The 25,255-nt window shown below is 42.2% G+C and overlaps 1 long non-coding RNA gene across 2 annotated transcripts in view; it reads left to right on the forward strand.

Annotated features, from left to right (window-relative positions):
* LOC142468304 (uncharacterized) overlaps positions 1 to 23,597 on the forward strand; it is a 46,406-nt gene extending 22,809 nt beyond the window's left edge. For both annotated transcript variants that reach the window (XR_012788620.1, XR_012788619.1), the window contains exons 2-3: positions 7,392 to 7,565; positions 20,626 to 23,597. This is a non-coding gene — a long non-coding RNA (uncharacterized LOC142468304). The remainder of the gene's footprint in view (positions 1 to 7,391; positions 7,566 to 20,625) is intronic.
* Positions 23,598 to 25,255: the final 1,658 nt, after the last annotated feature.

Genomic DNA, 25,255 nt, shown 5'->3' on the forward strand with positions numbered 1-25,255 from the left:
ATCACAACATGACACCATAAAACAACCCAGTGGGCCAAAGTCACCAAACTCCATTACAACTGAGTTAATATCGCACCCGGGGAAAAAAAATACTGTGTGCTTTTACTGCCAGTTAATTACTTAAACCATCAAGATTGCGGTAACGTTTTCCCGGGTGCGATAATTTAAGAGGAGTCGCTATGTGGTAATTAATGGCAGTACATTTTTTTTATATTTATGACCACAGCTACGTCACAAATGTAAACACATGTACTACAGTATACTAATGCATAAGAACGCGTCATCACCCAATTATTTTTTTTGCAATAAAATGCTGACAACTTGCACCTTAAAATAACTAATTTTTGGGGGCTAATGGAGTTTGTTGACTGTAGACTAATATCCCCCTCTGGTGTCATGGTTGTTAGCGGTTTCATGCTGAGCTGAATTTAGGGCCATATTTACCAAGCAATGTTTTTCTATAAGACATTTCCAGCGCTGGAAGAACTTCAATTGAATGGGCCAGAAGCAGCGCTTAGTACATGTTTGTATATATAATAAATTTGTAGCATTAAATGAGGCCTTTAGGCTGTGTCCATACAGGGGGGGGGGGCGCGCTCCTCCGCGCTGACGCTGAGGCTCGTCTGCGCAATCAGGAGCGATTGCATGAACTGGAGCAGATGAGCCAGCGTGAGCGATCGGGAGGCGGGACACTGACGTCACTGGGCCAATAGCCCGCGAAGCGCCAACGTCGCGGCGCCGCGATGTTGACCCTGCTTCGCTCTGATTGGAGGTTTTCAGCCGACCGCGCGCTCAGAAACAGGTTCTGCTATCGGCTGTAAATCCCTGCGCCTCAGCACGCCTGCGGACGCTCGCGGGAGCCCCCTCTCAAGACATCCTCATTGAGGATGATGGGGCTCATCGCGGAGCGTCCGCACGGCTCAGCGCTGACTGTCCTTCTATGGACTCAGCCTAAATGTTACCTACAAAACATTCGTTATTCACTAGGAATACACAATAAGCTTTGGTCCCAGCAGCACTATCAGCATGGAAAGTTGTAATGTACAGTTATTTACATTGGCTGACATTACTAATTTATTTGTAATAAAACGGATTTCTGGACTAAAATCCGAAAACGACCCTGCACATTTACATGATTTTCATTATCAGGTTTCCAGTGTATAAAGCGAATCGATTTATTTTAGTTATCTCGTCATAAAGATGTCGTAACTCCGGGAGGTTATAAATGAACGGGTTAGGATAAATCCAACAAATTACGCGATGAATAAAAAGGTTTTCCTTCACCGCAGATACTGCTCAGTTCGTGGCATTGTTCCACATCTCTATATGCTGCGTCCACTTACGTGACTGGACTTCCACCGGTTCAATGCCGAACTTCCTCTTGGCTGGAGATGTTTGTCCATTACTGGTGCAGAGATTCTGTGGCCACTAGGGGGCATCGTGAGGTGGAAAGCCGACCATCTGCACTTTCCTGCCCAAGTTAGTGGATGAAAACAGAGTTTGGGGGAGAGCGGAATTGGAAATTTGGTCACGGCGAGTCTCCACAGGCATTCGGCCAGAGAGGGACCCAGCGCCGCAAGGTCCCTCCGCCGTCCGCTTATCCAATAAGGCAAGTTGATTTAATGGTTAATTTAGCGCTTAGGGTAGGCGGTTATGGATAGGGGTTTTTGAGTAAAGGGTTAATTTTTTAAGGGTAGGGGAATAGGATAAGAGGTTTAGGCTTTTAGGGTATAGGGATTATGGTAAGAGGGTTAGGGTAAGGGGTTAAGGTTTTTAGGGTAGGGAATTATTTTAAGGAGTTTAGGGTAAGGGGTTAAGGTTTTTAGGGTTGGGGTAGCATTAGTATTAGGGGTTAAGATTAGGGGTATTTAGGGTAAGGGTTAAGGCTAGTGACATCTTGGCGGCGAAGCGGCCGGCGGTGAAGTGAGTAGCAGCTAAATGTCGGCGGAGATTTGGTCTGGGCAAAACATCTGTCACCAAATGTCCGAGACCAGGGGGAGAGTCCGTATACACCACAGGTGCTCATTAAATATTTGTAGTTACAATAAAACCTCACAATCCTATAACTGCAAATAAAGTCAGAATGACAGAGGTACAACGGAGATTACGGGTTCATGTGTGGTGTTTGCGGTGCTGTGACTAGCCAGGGTGGCTAAATATAGACCGGACAGGAAGCAAAAAGTGACACACTGTGAGAGTTCATTGCCACGCCATTACCCAGAATCCCTGGCTACAGTGGAAGCTTTGTATGCTAAGAGATAATGGGGAAAGGCAGCGCTGCAGATCTGTCAGACGTGAATGTGCCACAAGTGGTATTTAAAAAGCAAATAACATGTGTACTTTACTTAATTACACAACAGCATACAGTATGGGGGGTTGCAAAGATGACAGAGAGAAAAGCTAAATAATTATTGTTATGTCCCAAGCTCACTGTGGCAAGTGAGTAGAGTCAGGCAGCTTAACTCATTCCCCGTTGATGCACACAGAGTCCTTCTGTAACAGTAACAAAAAGGGGGAACTTGGTAGGTAGCAAATATCAGGGAAAGGTAAATTACATTAACTTTACCAAGGGATAGGTGGGGTGACAGCTCATAATGGCTGCTGGCGGAAAGAGGGAGGGGATATGACCTGGCATGCAGAATAAGGGAGAGACCAAGAGCCAAAGGTCCTGGATCATACCAATCAACCAGTGGAAGAGTTGCTAGGCAACTGGCTGAGAAGCCAACAAAGGAGTTACAATGTTACAACATTAAACCCCTGAGAGTGGTAGCAGTAACAGAACAGGGGAAAACATACAGTGGCTAGCACAATAAATATTATGAATTATTTTTGTACTAATACTCACTGAAGGTGTTTGAAATAGCACTACTTAGTAGATATGGGCATATGTGATCTGTGGTTTATAGTATGCACATGTGGTGTATAGTATGTCCATGTGGTGTATAGTATGCACATGTGGTGTATAGTATGTGCATGATGTGGTGTATAGTATGCTTGTGTGGTGTATAGTATGCTCGTGTGGTGTATGGTGTATAGTATGCGCGTGTGGTGCATAGTATGCGTGTGTGGGTATAGTATGCGCATGTGGGTATAGTATGCGCGTGTGGTGTATAGTATGCGCGTGTGGTGTATAGTATATGCATGTGGTGTATAGTCTGCGCATGTGGTGTATAGTATGCACATGTGGTGTATACTATGCGCGTGTGGTGTATAGTATGCGCATGTGGTGTATAGTATGTACATGTGGTGTATAGTCTGCGCATGTGGTGTATAGTCTGCGCATGTGGTGTATAGTATGCGCGTGTGGGTATAGTATGCGCATGCGGTGTATAGTATGTACATGTGGTGTATAGCATGCACATGTGGTGTATAGTATGTACATGTGGTGTATAGCATGCACATGTGGTGTATAGTATGCGCATGCGGTGTATAGTATGTACATGTGGTGTATAGCATGCGCATGTGGTGTATAGTATGCGCGTGTGGGTATAGTATGCGCATGCGGTGTATAGTATGTACATGTGGTGTATAGCATGCACATGTGGTGTATAGTATGCGCATGTGGTGTATAGTATGCGCATGCGGTGTATAGTATGTACATGTGGTGTATAGTATGCGCATGTGGTGTATAGTATACGCATGCGGTGTATAGTATGCGCGTGTGGTGCATAGCATGCACATGTGGTGTATAGTATGCTCATGTGGTGTATAATATGCGCATGCGGTGTATAGTATGCGCATGTGGTGTATAATATGCGCATGCGGTGTATAGTATGCGCATGCGGTGTATAGTATGCGCGTGTGGTGTATAGTATGCGCATGTGGTGTATAGTATGCGCGTGTGGTGTATAGTATGCGCGTGTGGTGTATAGTATATGCATGTGGTGTATAGTCTGCGCATGTGGTGTATAGTATGCGCATGTGGTGTATAGTATGCGCATGTGGTGTATAGTATGCGCATGTGGTGTATAGTATACGCATGCGGTGTATAGTATGCGCGTGTGGTGCATAGCATGCACATGTGGTGTATAGTATGCTCATGTGGTGTATAATATGCGCATGCGGTGTATAGTATGCGCATGCGGTGTATAGTATGCGCATGCGGTGTATAGTATGCGCATGTGGTGTATAGTATGCGCTTGTGGTGTATAGTATGCGCGTGTGGTGTATAGTATATGCATGTGGTGTATAGTCTGCGCATGTGGTGTATAGTATGCGCATGTGGTGTATAGTATGCGCGTGTGGGTATAGTATGCGCATGCGGTGTATAGTATGTACATGTGGTGTATAGTATGCGCGTGTAGTGTATAGTATGCGCGTGTGGTGTATAGTATATGCATGTGGTGTATAGTCTGCGCATGTGGTGTATAGTATGCGCATGTGGTGTATAGTATGCGCGTGTGGGTATAGTATGCGCATGCGGTGTATAGTATGTACATGCGGTGTATAGTATGCGCGTGTGGTGTATAGTATGTACATGTGGTGTATAGCATGCGCGTGTGGGTATAGTATGCGCATGTGGTGTATAATATGCGCATGCGGTGTATAGTATGCGCATGCGGTGTATAGTATGCGCATGCGGTGTATAGTATGCGCATGTGGTGTATAGTATGCGCGTGTGGTGTATAGTATGCGCGTGTGGTGTATAGTATATGCATGTGGTGTATAGTCTGCGCATGTGGTGTATAGTATGCGCATGTGGTGTATAGTATGCGCGTGTGGGTATAGTATGCGCATGCGGTGTATAGTATGTACATGTGGTGTATAGTATGCGCGTGTAGTGTATAGTATGCGCGTGTGGTGTATAGTATATGCATGTGGTGTATAGTCTGCGCATGTGGTGTATAGTATGCGCATGTGGTGTATAGTATGCGCGTGTGGGTATAGTATGCGCATGCAGTGTATAGTATGTACATGCGGTGTATAGTATGCGCGTGTGGTGTATAGTATGTACATGTGGTGTATAGCATGCGCGTGTGGGTATAGTATGCGCATGTGGTGTATAGTATGCGCATGCGGTGTATAGTATGCGCGTGTAGTGTATAGTCTGTATGTTGGATGTGGTGAATGTGTGTGTGTGTTATATGATCTATTAAACAGTATGTGATATAGCGTGCCGTACGTTGTGCTGCGCTACATATTTTGTTGTCGCTATTTCTCTGACGCAATGCTTGTTTGGAAAGGACAGTGTATTCCGTGGGGGGAATGGTCCTCTGGCCCTTCTGCTGCCTGAACCCGCTCTAAACTTGCACATTGCGCTGCACTTGGCCAGCACTGTAGTTAGATTCCCCTGTACTGTTGTATGCGACTGAACACTAAAGTGAGAATAATTTGATTGAACAGCAGAGATTAGTGTATTACCCAGTTCCACACCAGACACTGTAAAGCAGCCAATGAAGTGAAGTAACATTCAGTAATGAGAAGTACACTGTAGTTTTGCCAATGCCAGAAGAACACATCATTCCGGTTGTTAAACATGAATTGATTCCTGGGTTTGGAGTAAATACTGTGCCTGGGAAGATTTAATGAGATCGGTTGGGGAAAGGGAGTGTAGTATGAGGGAAGGGAGATCAAATAGAAAATACATGACATTTAAAAGTCTGCTCTTTCGAATGAAGCGTTTTGGGTGGAGATGGCTGAATTGTTGGCTGATACTGGCCAGTTCCTTTCAGTCGCGGATTTTCACAGATCAGTCTCAAAAAGTCACAATCACTTTATTTTTCTATCACTGGAAATTCGCAAACTACTTTTAAAAATGTGTTTTGGGGAAGAACAAAAATAGGGGTGCAGCCTCAGGGCTTAGCCATTGTGTTCTTGGGTTTGGCTTGGTATTGGTTACTTACTGTACTAGTGCTTACTTAATAAAACAATACTAGCAGTAGTATTTAACATGACTGTCTGGACTGACCCATGTCTGTGTCCACTCCCTGGGCTGGGGTCTGGCCATTGTATTGCCACAGTCCACTCCACCGACCACAACACCATACATTGCAGAAATGTGGAAATATGGCGCTCATATTATTTATATTTTATTTTTGACCATATAGCGGGGGCCCAAACAAACCAGCACCCAAACTGCTGTGCTCTGGCAGTGCCACACTATATTATAACATTTACAGTAGGTTGGAATTGGCACCTGGCACTGCAGGCTGGCCACCGATTACGTCACATCCAGGTTGGCATTGGCACACAGTGCTTGGCTTGTTTAATAATATATAGTATGTGCATGTATGTCCTAAATAGAGATGGATGAATTTTTGGGGCGAATTTGGATCCGGAGTGGATCGGCCGGTTCCTTTGGTCCGCGGATTTTAGCAGATCAATCTCAAAAAGGGCGATTCGCATCCTGCGGATTTTTTATTATTACCAATATGCTCCGCGGATTCCGCAACCTGTGTACAGCTTTATACTGTAGAGATCCAGTGTATGTGTATGGGGGGGATCTGGGTGTGAGATGCAGTGTATGGGGGGGATCTGGGTGTGAGATGCAGTGTATGTGTATGGGGGGGATCTGGGTGTGAGATGCAGTGTATGGGGGGGATCTGGGTGTGAGATGCAGTGTATGGGGGGGATCTGGGTGTGAGATGCAGTGTACGGGGGGATCTGGGTGTGAGATGCCGTGTATGGGGGGGATCTGGGTGTGAGATGCAGTGTACGGGGGTGGGGGGTCTGGGTGTGAGATGCAGTGTATGGGGGGCTCTTGATGTGAGATGCAGTGTACGGGGGATCTTGCTGTAAGATTCAGTGTACGCTGAGAGGGGGGTCTCTGAGACCTGGAAAATAATTTTGCAAGTGAATGAATAGTGATGGGGAGATATTAGATGAGCATGCTGGTAATGACTGTGAGTGCCTTATTGCTTAAGTAAGCAGTAGTTACAGGAGATGTGATCACAATCTCCAACCTTTGAATGAATAAATAATTAATACATTTATTTGTTGGTATTGCTTTTTTGTTGGGTTCCATCCCCGTCCATGAAGCAAACTTTGCTCATATGACAATAACGGCCATATTTACTAAGCAGTGCTATGTCATGAGACACATTCCGGCGCTAGTAGACAACCTGCTGCCCATTCACTTAAGTTGGTCCTACGGTGCCTTCCGCTGCAAGGAGGGGTCTTATAATAGCCCCACTTAGTAAATATGGACCCTAATCAGAGCAGTAATATACAGATCCACCTTACATGAACCAAAACATGGAGCAAATCACTGGTTTCATCTAAAATAGGGAAAGAAAGATAGCTAGAAAGACAAGGTTACCGAGAAGGGAATGTGGGGGGTATGAGGCTGCTAATAACTATCATTGAGTGTTATCTGGCTTCAGGCGCTGGGCTGCTCGTCATTTGTTACAGGGTTAAAATCCATGACAGGAATGTGACTTTGTAATCCACAGGGAAGCAGGAGGAAAACAAATCAATAACCAAAAAACAAAGAGAAGTGAGATGAGCTGCTCATCCATCAGGCCGGGGATCAATAGCAGGCATCCTTTCCTTTCCAATGATGGGCTCCCCAGTGCTGTGATCCTGCAGCCTCTGACAGAATGCACACCTGACATAGCCGCAGCTAGGTAATGCTTTGCGGCTTCTTGCCTGCTCGGGGTACTGTGGACGGTGAACACACCTTATCCCTCAAACGATTTGCAATTAAAGTCAGCGGTGATGTCTTTTAAGTTCGCTTCGAGTGAATAACGGGCGTTGTGTATCCGGGTGTGCTTGTGACAAACTGTGTCTGTAAAGGAGGAAAGGAAATTTCACCAGCAACAAAGGAAAGGGTTCTTTACAGTAAGGGCAGTTACAATGTGGAATTCATTACCCATGGAGACTGTGATGGCAGATACAATAGATTTGTTCAAAAAAAGGTATGACATCTTTTTAGATGGGAAAGGTATACAGGGATATACCAAATAAGTATACATGGAAAGGATGTTGATCCAGGGATTAATCCGATTGCCAATTCTTGGAGTCAGGAAGGAATTAATTTTTCCCCTTAATGGGGGTTTTTGTTTGCCTTCCTCTGGATCAATAAGTAAGTATAGATATAGAATATAGTATCTGTTGTCTAAATTTAGCATAGGTGAACTTGATGAACGTACGTCTTTTTTCAACCTCATCTACTATGTAACTATGTAATATGTAAAGCGCTATGTAAAACTAGCAGCGCTATATAAGAACAAACTATTATTATTTTTATTATTATTAAGAATTCTTCAATAAGAATCCAAACAGAAAATGGACTCAATGAAATCAAGCTTGAAAATGACTATATCTAAACACTATAAGCTAACAAGAAACACGTGGTTGAATTAAACGTTTTTACTCAAGTGATCACTGATTAGTATGCTGCACATTCCACCTGAATGCAAAAATAGGAAGAAGAAGAACGGTTAAAAAGAAGACAAACCACAAATCAACAGGAAGGGCCCCTGGAGCAACAGCAGGGAATTTCAACTAGAGTGGAAAAAACGACTTCAGCTGGCTCAAGAGGCACACCGATATTTTAACAAACAATTATCAAAAACGTGCGATGATTACAGCTGAAAGCGCAAACACAATAACCTCACCGGGGAGGAAAGACAGCGGTCACGGCCGCGCAGCAAGTGAACAAGGCTGGACTGTGCTGTGAACAAAATCTTCTTTATTATAACATGGAAGTTAAAAAAAAAGAGAGAGAGGGAGGCACCCCCCGCAACTCTAACGCGTTTCAGCCGCAACGGCCCGCTGTCTTTCCGCCCCGGTGAGGTTATTTTGCCTGCTATTTCTACCATACAGCTTGGAGCACGCCGCAGATCGGACGGATTTAAAGACATATGTGAGTCATTTATTCCTCATTTGTTCCTTCATTGTGGAGTCCCCCAGGCGTTGTGGGTTACACTATGCATGATTAAAGGGGTCTGGGTGGGTCCACGGACTTCCCCCTGACATCCCTAGATAATCACTGCTATACCACATACCTAATAGGGGTCATTTCATATTGTTCCTCCACACCCTGTCCATCTGGGCACAGCAGCATTCTTTATTAGTCAACGTGGTTTAAGCCCTGCAGCACTGGCTTATTGAGTGGTGAATGTCCCTCAATGTTCTCTCTAGCTGAAAGCGCAAAGACTGGAGGAATCACCGGCATAGAACAGAATTACAAAAAATTGGAGCTCAGATGAAGCAGTTACCGAAGAAACAACAAGAAATGAAGCCACCCCAAGACGCAAGAGCAAGAATTGAAAGTACAGGAGGTCCGCATGACGATCCACAAGCATATAACCGAGGAAGTACAAAAATGGAACTGTACATTAATATGGTAAAGAATACTACCGAAGATAACAAAAGCAGCACATTGTGATTGGGGAGAAGCAAATCATCACTCAACAATAAAAGACTACAGATCAACAATACAAGACAGGGCACTCATAAAGAGATTGGACAACTTCTACTAGAAAATGTACAAGATCATAGATAGCACAGGGCATAATCAAGCAGATGAGGAACGAGAAGAAATCACCACTGATGAATCATGAATCCTTCCCGTGGAAGTACAGTAGCAAAGGCGATACAATCCACGAAGAATTCCTCAGGGGAAGAAGGAATAAGAAAAGAGACAAAGAAGACCTAAAAAAAAACCTGCAGACCCAAATCAGTTTACTTCCAATCACGTATGAATAAAGGAAACAAGGACTGCATTTGAAAAAAAAACATATATCAGCGTCATATCTATTATCCTAAAAGATAACGGGAAGGAAAAGATAAAGTTATTATTACATTTTTAAGAAGTAGGTGAGGTGTGGGCTTAATTGATATACATATTTGATAAATAAATCAATTAAGATTTTAAAATTCATGGTGTATATCTCCTATCAAGCACATCATTTCCCATACCAAATGAATAAAAAAACAGCTAATCCGGGTCAGTGTGAAGTACTGCCCACATAGTTCTTGGCCTTTAAACTATCGCCATCCAGTATCCAATTAGTCATTTAATTAAATGATATACGAAAGTATTAAGAGCAGTAGATGTCTGTAAAAGTTGTAAATCTGTCTTCTCTTTTTATACTGGTAGTATTGTAGATTTAAAACAGCAAACCATTTTTTTTGCAAATTGTTTTATTTTTTTTGATAAACTTGATTTTTTGACAAGCCACGTTAATTTCAGCTCCGGGACCCCCTGCTTCCGGAGATACCCCGGAAGGTGGTGTCGGTAGCTGCTCTCCTCGGCTACCAGGGTTCACAATATGTCTGCTGTTCAAAGATTTCATGCCGTATGGACTAATAGGAACCTATAGCTTCATTCTATTGGCCCATGTGACGCAGAAGCTTTAAACTTTAAAGCGTTACTTCCTCAGCCGGAACAGCTACCGGCACCTACTTCGGAAGTAAGCATCTCCGGTAGTAGGGGGTCCCCAGAGCTGAAATTAAGGGGGTTCAGCTCTGGATACCCCTGCTTAAATTCTATATAACATTTTTTTAAACGTCACCAAAACAATTTGCGGCCATGGATTGCTTCTTTAATGTTGCCCAGTGTGCTACATTGTAGCTACAGTATACTCGTGAAATTCATGAGTATGCAACTTATACCTGACATGGTGTTATTCAACAGCAACTATGGCTATCTTGGCCAGCAAGAGTGAATGGATGGGAACCATATGAATGAAATCAATAGGAGAATGAAGATGGCATGGAGAGCATTTGCAATGAACAAGACAATATTTTTTAAGGGAGCCTTCCACTGTTCCTAAAGAGGAATGTGTTTGGCTAGTGTATCCTGGCTAGCTCTGGTATGAATGTGAAACATGGACTCCCAATGCAAGGATAATTCAGAAGCTTCAGACAACTCAAAGTTTGGAGATGTACCATGGGCATTGCTGAAGAAATTGAAACGAGCAAGTCAGTTCAGTTACAAAAAAAAGTCTGTTACATCATCACAAGGGTGTAGAAATAAAAATAGCAGTAAACTGGCAATATTGGAAGAAGAAATGACCATTGTTGGACAGATAGCACTTGACTCGAATCCAAGGGATATCAAAAGACCAAGACGATGAACAAAAGTAAGATGGATGTATGAAATCAGAAAATGTGTTGGCGTTATATGGAGTATATATATACACCCACATACTGTACATGCACTGACCGTTGCAGTAAACAAAAAAAAGTACCGGTAATAGCTGCTTTTTGAGTGCAAAGCTGCTAAATTTGACACTTTCCCCTTGTTGGCATTAGAAAGACAAATCTAAAAAAATGTAAGGATTATATTTTTGGCTGAGCGGGAATTGAGGTCAAGCTTTATGGAAGACTTCCAAATTAAACATTCCTTTAGTGTGAGTCAGTCCTATTTAACTAGAGTCCCAAGTTGCTTACAGTATATACCACCCTTTTACACAATTCTTGGAGAGACTCGTGTGCACAAAAGAGCACACCTGGGTTATATGCTAATTTTTATAAGCAAAGTATATTCACATGACTTAAATTAGCATATATCTCAGGTATCTCTCTCATTTTAAACTTTGTCGAAGCGAATCTTAGTGGCCAAAGACAGAATTGCAGGCTTATGTTTTAAATGAGAGGAACCAAGTTTTTTGGGGACTACTGTAAATCCGAATTATTCGCAGTTGAGAATAAATGCCATATTTGTGGTGAATATAAATTCGGGAGAATAATTTGCTCATCTCTATTTTAGTATAAGAGGGTAAGTTGGAAGTTAGTGTCAAGCATATTATATTTTGCATATTGTAAGCTCTTCGGGGCAGGGACCCCTTTTCCTAAATGTTACTGTTATGTCTGAAGCACTTCTCCCTTTTATGTGTTATTTGTATTATTTGTTATTTATGTGGTTGCTGTGAAACGCTATGTACATTAATTGCGCTATACAAATAAAGACATACATACATATTGAATATTTCCATCATGCAAATTCTCAGCAGAATAGTTTTAATGCTTCGTACTTTATTTGCACCAAATAATAGTGCTAGCAGGTAGGTGATTGAAGTGATCGTGTCTCTCAAATGTGCACATGAATCGCACCTGTGTGTCTGGAAGTAGCTGCTCTTCCTCTGGTATGAAGGTTACAAACTGTTGTGATAATCAGAGAAAAAAACTCTCCAAATGTTAGTTTTTGGAACAGGAGAAAATGATGATGATTAAAAAATGAATTGTGCTCGGAGAACAGCTGCAGTACATAATCAGCATTCTTATTGCTGGCTCTGAAAGTGTGAGCTTCCAACAGAACTCAGCTGTATATCATACTTTGGCGATCAGCATACCCTCTTAAAATGGATCAGCACAAAAGGGATTCAAAGACATTTTACCATTGGCACCATGGCAAAAGGCCCAGCAATTTCCCCTAGCTGTAAACCTCCTCACAATCAGAGTATTTTATTTGCCTTCCACGTAACAGTATTTGGAAGAGCCAACAGCCTGCATGATGGAGATAAAAGTAATAAAGGTATCTGCCAGGACAGAGACAAAACAGCATTTTTATCCAAACCAAATTTGTTATCATCAACATAGAAAGAGGAATATTGAAAAATAATGTTCCAACAGTAAAAGAATGGATTTCATATTTCTAATTTATGGAAATTTTTTACTTTGTGGGGGTTTTTTTGTTTGTTTTTTGCATTCAGTCCAAATGTGTTCTTAGGCTATGGACATAGTGTACCATGGACATAAAGAAACGTGTGAATAAATACATGACACAGCAAACAAAATGCAACTGAAACTTGCAAAAAACGTAATTGTATTCTGCTAGCCAACAAAATGTGCCGAAAATCCACAGAAACGATTTGTAGAGAATGCCATTCTGCGGAGGTTTCGAATGTTTTGCAAATGCAGCAATGCTGCAGTGACAACTGCGACGGAAAACAAGCAACTTCATCCAAGCTTCCAGCAGCCTGGAGCCCCTCGGCGACAGGGCACCTGACCGCAGGGGCTAGGCTCCCCTCTTCCCCCCCCCCTTCTGTCACCTTTTTGTGCCGGTCCACGTGCTTCCCCCTCCTCCTCCAGAGCATGCTGTACCCCTCCCTCAGTGTCACAGGGAGGTGGTGGAGCTAAGGTGATATAAAGGAGCGCAGGGGAGGGAAGGCAGTCTGCTCCCTGGAAAGACGTTCCCGCCCACCCATCCCTTTGTTGTGTTAGACAATGACAATGGTATAATATATTGTATATTATGTTGTATTTTCTTACTTTTCAAAAAATAAGTATACATGGGAAGGATGGTGATCCAGGGAGTAATCCAATTGCCAATTCTTGGAGTCAGGAAGGAATTAATTTTCCCCTTGTGAGATATCGTTGGATGATGTATCGCTGGGGTTTTTCTTTGCCTTCCTCTGGATCAAAATGCTGTAGGATAGTGTCTGTCGTCTAAATTTGGCATGGGTTGAACTTGATGGACGTATGTCTTTTTTTCAACCTCATCTACTATGTAACTATGTCTGCCATGTTTGAGGTGGGCATTCCATGGCATGTGTTGCCTACGTCACGGCGGCTGTTGGGGGGGGGGGAGGGGTAAGTGTGCGTTAACCTTGCCAGCGGGGACTATGTTGCAGAAAACCCCTAAAGCCCTGGGGTTGCTGGGGGTAGCAAGTGGGCAGGGCTCATTTGTGTGTGATTCCCTGGGACCAGTATCGCTTAACGGCCGGGCCAACGGGCGCCCGACTTGGTGGATCTTGCGGGCCATCGGGCTTTACCGGGGGGAGAGCACACTGACAGGGTTGGCACTTACCAGGGTTTATTTGTGTAAATAAACCCGTGGCCTTTTTACCTCCAGACCTTTGTTGTGTGTTTATTTATTTATGTGCCTTGGGGGGCTGGGGGAGCTTCCTCGCAGGCCCCAAGGTCATGCTTTTTTCTATGTTGTGATTCCCTCCTTTACTCTTCTTCCTGAAGAAACAAAACATTTAGTTTTTTTTATTGGCCTTCTTTGTCGCTTACAGTTTACTGGGAATTCAACACACCTTCACCTCTATCATTTTAGCTGTATATGACATTTTAATTTGGGGCATCATGAGACGCCGGATAGAACTTAACAGTGTTACTGTCTTACACAGCGTGACAAGGACGGAAGAAACCACATTTTGATGAAATCTGTCACTCCCATTGCAGTATAGTTGTTCTTTCAGCAGCAAAATGTGCATTGAAGTACACTGCTTGATGATAACATGCCAAACAGAGTCCTCTACCCTTCGGATGGCCACTTCCAGCATACATAGGGATGCCAGACGGCTTCTCCAAAAATACTGGACACAATGGTGAAAGGTGCGACGCGCTTAAATCACGCACCTCTCACCGGTCCGTATTATTTCCTCCTCTACATGGCCCCACCCCTAGGCTCCTGACACCTCCTCCTGATTGGCTGCATTACCCAGCAGCAGCCAATCAGGATGGAGGAAGCTGCCCAGTTCCCTAGCAACAGCCCTGCTCTCTCTTTGCTCTGGGAAATCCCACGGCCCCCCATGTCAGTCAGGTCACTATGTCCAGAGAGGTAATACCAGTCCAGTATTACCTCTAAAAAAAATTTTTATTGGACAGAGTGTCCAAATGCAGGATAGTCCGGTTCAATACTGGACACCTGGTAACCCTAATTTATAGATTGTATTTCATGTGGTGTAAATAGCTCATATTGATGTGCGGAAAGATATATGTTTTAGAAAATGTTTTAGTGTCTTTGCTCACATCCCTTCTTTCTCTACATTTCAAATAAATATTCTTAAAGCTACATGACCACAGCTGACACCTCACTTAGTAAGACAAATGGTGTCTTCCTCTCATTACACCCTTAGATAGAGATATTGCTGTTTTCATGTTGAGTAAATCCACTGAAATATTAATATGAGAAAATTGAAGCGGTTCTGCCTCTTTGAATTAGGAAACCCACATTACAAATTATGGAAATGGAAACCAATTGTGCATCAAAACTAAAAACAATATTGCTTTTGCATTTATGTAGGACGCTGTTTAAATTTTCATCAGCATAAATTGCCGCGTTAATGGAATGCAGACATTTCGTTGATCTGAAGAACATACATTTCATAATGGAGACCAATACATCAGGAAATTAATTTATGAGTTTATGATCATTTCCAGTTTTCTCTACTCAACCGTAGAGGCGGCAATGGCGACTTCGAGGGATTTCTGAGCTTCTACTTAGAACTGCCACTCCAAACCTGAGATTTGATCGAATGGGATCTTACAGATAGACCATGAATTAGCCATCCCAAAGGAGACATGGGGAGGGAGACAATGCTGGAAAGCACTGTTATTCCCAGAAATTAACCGTGTAATGCATCAGTGTTAACATTCGGGAGGTGGCTTCCCCTTTAGTTATTACTGGAGCGTTTGTGATCCTGAATACTACAGAAGTGGAGGCTTAAAATGCTTTTAGTTTTATTTGAAACTGCACGCTAAAGCTCTGACGGAAAGGAATGAATTGTCCGAAGCGAAACGCTTACCACAGAGCAAACATGACATGTTACCTTGGGGCCGCGTTCCTCCCACTGATGGGATTCGCTCTCTCCCAAAAAAACACTGCATAGATGTACAGTATCTGAAAAGACTTTATGGATCCGAAACACTATGACAGGGGCGGCCAACTGCAGTCCTCAAGGGCCACCAACAGGTCAGGTTTTCAGGATATCACTGCTTCAGCACAGGTGGCTCAATCAGGGGCTCAGTCAAAGACTGAGCCACTTGTGCTGCAGCAGGGATTGATTGAGCCGCCTGTGCTGAAGCAGGGATATCCTGAAAACCTGACCTGTTGGTGGCCCTTGAGGACTGGAGTTGGACACCCTGTGCTATAGGATATGTTAGCGCCATCGATTTAAGGGAAATATTAAGACCTTCACTTGCTTAACACCCTCCAAACTCTGCACTTCTGATAGTCCTAAGGTGGTAATATGTTGATTGCTCTTGCAATTCTGCCAAGTATTTATGGACTTGAATGAAGGACTCTATTCTTTACCATAAGCGGACACTAATACTCTTTAAATGTAAATTAAATGGTCAATGACATTTGCTTGCAGCAGCTTCATTGATTTGCTCTGAGCCTTTTCAGGCTGCGTTGTTTTACATGCTGTATCTCTGGCTCCGACTCAAGTCTCTTCTGTAGCTTTCTTTTCCTTGGCTGATTTTAATGAGGAAGCTACTTTATGTAAAGCTTTGATCAGAGTCCTTCTAAGTGTTTATAAATATAAGGATGTGGACAGAAGGCTAACGCAGGGTGCAAGGTTGGCTGAGGGCAGCCTTAATTGTCACAGGGAGTCACGTTGAAGATCTCAGTTTGGAATACATTAAATATTCATTTGAGCTTATTTGTGGTTTAAAGGGCGTACAGTAACCCTTCAGTTTCAGGTATCACTAATGAGCAGTGTGAGTAATAACTGGATAGTAGACGGTGAACATAAGTCCACGATCTGTCAACCTGCTTTATTAGGTCTACCATGATTATGCCAAACATGGTATACTGGTAAACGTGAATTTTTAGGTAAATGAAAATGAGAAGAAACACATTTCTTGAAACTTTCACAAAATTGCTGCCTCTCTGAAGGCTGCCGACAGAGAGGAGGAGGGGGGAGTGGGACGGCCCAGTGGACACTCTACTTCTGGGTCAGCGGTCTGCGGCCCTGACTCGAGACACCTCTATAACTGCCTATAACAACTGCACTCTATACTGTACCTAATATTTTCAATCTAAATTAAAAAAAACATACTTTTTTTATTTCCAATTGAGGCCTCTTTAAAATGTACCTTGACATTTAAAACATGCAAACTAGTGATTTAAATAACTAATTTTAAATTAAAGCCTATAGCAGACTATGTAGTGATGATTGTAAGTTTTGTTTGTTTTGTCTTATTACACTGACGTACTGTATTGTACTAGATTGTGCTTGTATTTCTTTTTTTTTTTTAATCACTCTAAGACTGGTGTATTAACTTAGAAATTAATTGTGTATAAAAACCAAAGTTGTACTAAGAAATAAAGAGTATAAATTGTCATTAAAGAATCGATAAAGTGAGTGAAAATAAGTATTATACAGATGTGTCTAGTAACAAGCATGCAGATATCTACTGATTATAGGCAAAAATAATTCTCTCAGTCCCGGTGGCCCAGCTGTTAACTAACAGGCCACTGTTGGTACCTGAAGATGGGAGGTTTTCAAGCTGAACAACAGAGATGCCATATTGTCTGTATATACACTAACTGTATGCTAGTACCTAAATTGTTAACACCGAAATGGCAGAAAAAATGCAAAGAAATGCCGTTTTCTGGTTTTCTAGAAGTAGCAAAGTCATTAATACAAGAGGCCATAGCATTTAAGGAGTAGAAATCGAGGTACAACGTGTTGTCCATAGACAGGAATGGGATATAGTGGGCCCCTCTGGTATCTACAAACACAGGATTATGGAGAGGTTAAAAACAAGGGTTTAATTTTCATTATTATTATTATTAGGGAGTTTGTCAGAATAAAAATTGATGGTATGAGTAGACATATCACAAGGATGTCTGGAGATAAACTATAGGGAGACATTGTTCTACCATGAATGTTTTCTGTCTATTAATATGAATTGTTCTTGTTGAACGTGAGAAAGATGCCACATTGGTTACAAGAAGGTATAAGAGTTTCATCCTGTGTGTTTTGAACTTAGAACTACAAAGAACATCAACAGATACCCTCGTGACTGTAGTTCTCCACTTAGAAGTAAGAAATGCCTGAGAAAGACTTCTATATGATATAGATGGTTTTCTATCTGTGTCTCTGAATAAATACTGGAAAAAGACGCCAAGACGTGGACTTATTGACTAAGGTCAAAGATACCTATTTTCAGTGCCGGCACAGCATTGGAGCTCGTGTGAAATGTAAGTGTGTTAACAGGTGCAGGCCTGGTACTTCGCAAAGACTAGTGATAGATGTGTTTGTGGAGAAGGATACTGAAGTGCTCTAGTACCAGATGTGTTTCCACTTGATCTACTCACAGCTTCAGGACCCCCCAGTCTAGACTTGACGATGTTCTCTCTGCTCGCTCGTACCTACTACCTCCAGTACATACTGCTCTGCCAGTCTGGGAAGGCTCTGCGGTCGCGCTATATCTCTCGCCAGGCTCCTCGGGATAGTTCCTCTCTCTCTCTGCAGGTCTCATCCCACTCATGATCCTCTCTTGCTACTGTATATCTCACCCATAAACTCCTCCTTCCAAGATGTCATCCTTCATTACCCTATCATCTCAGTCCTAACCTTGGTTCATTGTCATTGACCAGAGGGCATGTCCATCATTATACTTATGTGCGCTCATAGGGGTGTTATATATATATGTCACTGCATTGATAGGCCTACGACTGAGCCACTGATTGAGCCACCTGTGCTGAAGCAGGGATATCCTTAAAACCTGACTTGTTGGTGGCCCTTGAGGAGTGGAGTGGGCAGCTCCTGGCCTAGAGGACAGGCGGGAGATGGGGGATATGCTCAAAACTTAAAGGGTTTCAACAAAGTACAGGAGGGAAGCATATTTCAGAGAAAGAGAAGCGCTAGAACAAGAGGCGGTGCTCTGAAGCGGGAGGCTGGCTGGCGAAAGGGAATTGTGAGGAAGTACTTCTCGGAAAGGGTGGTGGATGCGTGGAATTGACGCCTAATAGAGGTGGTAGGGGCTAATACAGTAGGATAATTCTAACATGCTTGGGATACACATTAGGCCAGGGGTGTGCAAACTGAGGTATGCAAGTTTTTCTGGGGTGGCGGGGGGGGCAGCACTTTCCCCCAAAGCATTTAAATAAAATGCCGGGAGAGCGCGCAAGGCCTCTGTATATCCCTCTAACCTGTTCTCCGGCGACGCGGGATCAAATGAAATGAAAGTTTACGCACCCGGAATTAGGCAATGCTGAACATGAAAGAAAGCCAGGAATCAAGGTCCGAGCTTATACAGCAGATAGGAGGTGGTCAGCGATGGTCAGCGATGGTGGGACAAGGGGTTCTAATCGGTCTTCAAATTCTATGTAATATGTATTATATCTGTGCCATTAAATGCAATTTTATTTTCTAATAAAGAGACGTAATTATGTAAAAATATATTTCCTTTGTATTTTTTGAATCACTGCAACCTTTAAGGGTTTCCTTTACTGCTTGAAGTTTAACAGCTAAATGCCAGACAGTATTGAAAGGGCTGAAATTGGAGGTAGCAATCGGACTCTATTGTTGCAAAGCTCCCACTTCACTAAATCAGGTATAGTTCAAATCTTACTGATTTCCTGCATGTCACAATATGCTCAAGTAACATGCTAAAAAAAACTGACGTTTTGGGGAAAAGTTGCCTTCTGCTATTTAAGGAGAGATGAGATGACATAACCAACATAGCAAGACGTCTGAGGATTAACAAAAAGACATGCAGGAAAACTTGTTTTTGATTATGCGGGGGGGGGGGGGGGGATGATGGGGGGAGGGTAATTAGTGTTCTGTGTCTGTTCTGTGTCTCTTTTCCTGTTCTGAGCACCACACATGTTTTTGGATTTTGTTTCTATTCTGTTCCTATTGAATACAGATTAATTTGTATATCTCTTCCCAATGTGCACTGTAAAAAAGAAGTGTCTTGCTGCTATTTTCAACTGGGAACAAAAAAAAACAAAAAAGATAAATCTAGATTTCTACCCTATTTAGTTGTGAGGAACATGTTGACAGAAAAAAAAAATCATCAGTATCCCTTTTGTCACTTCTCATCCTCCCATACCCTTCTGTAATACACATCGCCCTTCTTTCCTCTGATTCCTTTCTCTAAACTCTTCCCCATCTCCCATCTCGTGGCGCTCCGCCTGCGCCTGCTTACAATACGGCTAATTTGTTGGACGTTTTCTCTGCGAACAGAAATACTCTTAAATTGTTCCCTACCATCTGTGTAAATTCAACTCGTGTGAATGGAAATGAGATTGAAATGCCATCCAGATGTCCCAAATGCAAACCAACATTAGCATATTATGTAAATTGTTTCAATGACAAAACATCCTTACACAAACACCCACAAAATATTTTTAAACAGAGCATAAAAGATAGTTATAAAAGCTTAACATGAAAAAAGCAGATTGACAATATTCTCCTGTCAGCTCCTACCTTCCAAGATGTCCCCTACAATGCACAATGGTGGTTTGTGAGCAAGGCTCTTGGAAGGAAAGTGATTGATTTAGACTAATTATTTTGAGACACTACAGCACAGTATAGTGTGGTCAAGCCCTCTGCTCCAAGGCTGCATGCAGTTCAGTTCTGTACTTCTGCCCTATCCCTTATTTACCATTGGGAACCTCAATTTAGCTATAAAATCCCCCTAGTCCTGCCCTGTGGCATATTTTTCTATGACCTCCCAATCAATGCAGCTCTGTTACTGCCTTGCTATCAATGAACCCCGCACATACACACAGTTCTGTCAATACACCCCACACCTGTCCTTTTAGCACCTAACCTCTTACAGCCCGGAAGGTGTGGGGCTATGAAATGAAAAACAGGTGCACAAACCATGCAGGTGAAGTGAACAGGGGCAGCAATCAGAAAAAGGTTGAAAAACAGATTAAGACAGTGAAATGTGCAATTGAACCTGTATTTCTCTTCTCAGGTTTAGAGAGGTGTGAGATCTTAAAAAAAGTGTAAAGTGAGTGAGATATGTTTATATTTGCAGCAACTATCCAAAGCAGAGAACTACGACTGAAGGAGAGATTGAAATTCCCCCCTCTGCTCAAGCAAAGAATGGCATACATCTCAGGAGTGAACCCAGAATAAATCCAATGTGACGGCAATCACAGAGGGAGATGTGAAGGCAGCTAATATACTGCTCAGTGCTGATGAAGTCTTCACCTCTGATACATTCAGTACAGCACGACTACATTGAAACTGCATGGTGTTGGAGAATAGCCTGTTCAAAGTGTAGAAAGTAGGCTGTAAAATGGGGTTATTTTTGCCATGGCAGAATGGACACTCACAACATAAGAGTTTGCTTGTGTAATTATGATTAGGGAATAACTTATTTACACATTTCTCATGTAACCTTGGAGAGATTGCAGTAGTGTGGTCACCAACCAGGGTTATGTGGCAGGTGGTCTTTTAGAAGCGCCTGGGTGCCACTAATGGCCAGTCCACCTGTACCCACAGTGTGCTGGCAAGGACAGCGAGGGGATGGAGTCTCAAGAAATGTAATCTTGTATAAGAAGGGGAGTCTTTTACTGTGCAACTCGAACAGAAACAATCTCCTTATGATACAGTGCTGGAACCTCTGTACACCCCTAGCTTGAGGGAGAACAGGGGGAAGCAGTAAACACTTACTTATAAGTTACTTACTTCCTCTTGGTAGAAGCAGCCGAGGCCTTTTCCAGTCAAGGCATCTCAGTGTTTCCTATTTGCCCAAGTTAAGTGTTTTTTTAAACTGTTTGTGGTTAAGGAACCCTATAATTATATTGTTACATTTTGAGAAACCCCAATGATCTCTAATAACGCGTCCGAAATCAGATGCATTATAAGAAACCCCAAACCTCTTTAATAGTGAGTCTGAGATCAGATACATTGTAAGTGTAAGTCTTGACATTATTATCAGATCTACAGTGGAAGAAAGAATATACGTTAGTCACATGTGACGTCAAATCCCTCTACACCTACATCAAACACACAGACGGACACAAGGCAGTTAGGAGAATAATGGAGAGAGATACATCCATCCCTGAGGAACAGAGAGACTTCTTTCTAGAAAGCATCATGTTTGTATTAACACACAATGCATTTTGGTTTGATGGCTCTCTTTTCTTGCAGAAATGCGGAACTACCATGGGGACTAGGTTCGCGCCAATTTATGCTAATACATTTATGGCAGATTGGGAAGTCGAGAACATATGGATGGGCAACCCTTTTGGCGCGGACCTAGTCCTCTGGAAGAGATATATAGATGATATCATCTTCATTTGGCGAGGTAGTGAGGAGTCACTAGAGTCTTTCTTGGCGCATATTAATTGTAATAATGTGAATTTAGAATTTACATCAGAAAAGAGCAAAACCAGTATCAACTTTTTGGATTTAACTATGTTGAAGAGAATGTTTTAAAAACCAAAACTTACTTCAAGGCAGTGGATGCCAACAATTTTTTACTCAGTAGTAGTTGTCATCATCCAAAATGGTTGAAGAATATCCCGTATGGGCAGTTTCGTCGGATTCGGCGAAACTGCACTAATAATGAAGTATATAAAGATCAGTCTGAGGTATTGAAAAAACGGTTCCTAGATAGGGACTATGATGAGAGCATCATTGATAAAGCCCTGGAGAGGACAGCACAATTAACCAAAACTGACCTGTTGGTGCCAAAAACAGCAAAGAATAAGAAAGATTTTATACTTCCATTCATCACTCAGTACAATAGAGAAGCACCAAGGATTAGCAAAATTGTGAAGAAACACTGGCATATACTGAAAAGAGATCCAGTCTTGACGGAGTACCTCCCAGAGGTTCCTAAGATTATTTTTAGGAAAGCAGCTAACATCAAGGGCAAACTAGCACCAAGTGTTTTTAGGAAGGAGAAACAAACTGATATCCAACAGTGGTTACCCAAACCCATTGGATTTTTCAGTTGCTTTGCATGTAAAGCCTGTAAACAGGCAACAAAGGAGAAAAATACATTCCGTTCTAAAATTACACAGAAATGTTTTAAAATTAATCAATTTATTGACTGTAGACTCACTTATGTTGTATATCTATGAGAATGCCCATGTGGACTCCAGTATGTGGGACGCACAACAAGACCTTTGCGTGTCCGCATACTGGAGCACATGGGCAATATACGTAAACAGCTCCAGACACATAGTGTATCCCAACACTTTAGTCTGGTGGATGGATGCAACCCTAGGGGCCTGACCTTCAAAGGTATTGAAGCAGTAGCCGCCAACTGGAGAGGAGGCGACAGGCTTGGCGCCCCTGCCAGAGAGAGACCCATTGGATATACACACTAAAGACACTGGTCCCTAATGGACTAAATGTAGATATCGACTTGGGGGCTTTTATTTAACTTTTATGCTACCTTTATCTGCTAGTCTATTTCATAAATGGGTTGATGGAATTGGGGTTATTTATTATATGCATAGATTGCTATGGGGTGTTTGTTCACCCATGTCCCCTAGGGGCTGCTATTCATTAAATTGGATTTATACTTACGGAGGATTGAGGCTCTCTACCATAAGGTTTCTGCTGCATATATGGCAGATCCGACTATACACACGCTCGTTGCCTATTGGCACATTGAAGTGTTTTTCTTATTGATCTCTCAAGACAGTTGTATTAATCAATGTCTATTTAATTTTAAGACAACTGGATACTGAAGGGATAGTTTTTGGTAAACCAAATTCCCTTTTTTAAATCTTTTCTGTAATCCTATTTTGTGTTCGGTTACATTGTTATATCATTTCGCATTGCATTTTTATGCTTTTTAATGTGCTTCAAGGCGTTTCTGAAATAAAAATGTTTGGTGAATTATCTGTTTATGCCATGTGGTTTGAGCTGTCTATTTCTGAATCTCAGGTCCCCTTTGTCCGTCAAGGTGCTATTTACATTTGACCTGAAGAGATAGAGATATTAAATATATACTTATTTCATGTTATTCTATCCTATACACCTGTGATTAAAAATGGGTGTTTGCATTTATTTGACTGATGCTCTCTATTTCTAGAATTCTATATCGTGCTTATTGGTTATGATTTTGTATATGCGCTCTGTCTATTGACAGCATCTAGATCTTTTATATTTTAGTTTTTAGGATTTTAAAATATTTGTATAAATTAATGGTTGTACTATGTATCCAAGGAGGATTAATACCAAAGGGGGGGGCTTATGCCCTACCTAACATCTTTGATTGAGACTATCATAGTTTGGTTTATTGTGACCCATTTACTTAACATACTAATACATTGCATGTATATGCTTTGTGATATTATGTACTATTGTGTAAAGTATTATTATAATTATTTTTATGTATAGAGATACAATTCGAACATGTCAATGGATTTGTATATGGGATATACCTTTCCCCGAGTCATCTCACTTATTTTTATTTTTATTTTATGGATAAGGAGGTTAAGACATTTACACAATAGTGTTTGGTTGCTATCTCATTTGCAATGTACTGTGATGCGGATTTTAGTACAGTTCGATTTTATATTTATAAAAGGTTCTTCAATGCAGGTTTATCTATTATATATTTTGAATGTGAAAGGCATTTTAACAGTTTTGAAATAGCTTCAAATAGGACAAAGTCCATGCATCTAGGGAGAGGGATCTTTGCATACATATTTTCTGCCAATCTGTTTATAACAAACAGTGACGTCATCACTGAGGTCAGCCAATGAGGCATGAGCCTGTATTGCAGCAGCAAGGTTTCTAATCGAACTGATTATGCATTCCTAACACATCAGATTATGTTGGGACTAATTACAAACACTATTTAAGAGATGAGGAACAGACCCAGCACTTCTATTGAGCCTGAGGAAGCCGTTTTACGGTGAAACGCGTTGCTCCATCTTTGTTCTTGGATTGTCACGAGGAGGCTTCCGTAATGATCCGGCGACACTCATTTTTACCAGCTGAGCAGCTTTCTTCACGCGGAGGCGAAGCACTAGAGCTTGCAAGAGTCGAGCTGGATCCCTTGTGTTGCTGACACTGACTTTCCCTACATGTGAGTGGACATTTAATGTCATTCTAATAAATTGGCATTTTTGATTTTGAACACTCGCTCCCATTTCTTACCTGGGTCTGGTGGAGACCCATGGTAGTGACGTCATCCAGCTATCTGAAAACGCCTTATCAGAAAGATATGGATGAATAGAGGACTCTATTAAGAGGCTACATATGACAAAGAACCCTTTATGAGCCTGTACTTACACATGGCCGTGTAAGTATTATATTGTCATTCATTTTTAACCCCCCCCATCCCCCCCACTGCTGGTTTTGAAGCTTCACCCTCTTTTATGTTATTGATGGTGTGAGCATTTTTAGGTTCCTATTAGGAGTCTTATGAAGTTTTACTGCTGACCCCTGCTCCCCCCTTCTTCCCTGTTTTCTCTGTCTTTTGAGGGATTTAGGAAAGATCCCATAGGGGGACTGAGAAGGTGGTCCTAACAACATTTACCACTGCAGATTCATTAAGGAGAAAAGAAGATTACCCACCAATTCCATCCTTAGTTAGCGCCTGAGGTTCGTTCTGACATTGCAAGTGTAGCCAGGTCTCCACTGGTCCCCTTCTTACCTGCCGGTCTGCACGAGCGTAGGGAGGTGATGGCTGG

This window comes from Ascaphus truei, chromosome 17, assembly GCF_040206685.1.
Source record: "Ascaphus truei isolate aAscTru1 chromosome 17, aAscTru1.hap1, whole genome shotgun sequence".
In the NCBI taxonomy this organism is placed as follows: Eukaryota; Metazoa; Chordata; class Amphibia; order Anura; family Ascaphidae; genus Ascaphus; species Ascaphus truei.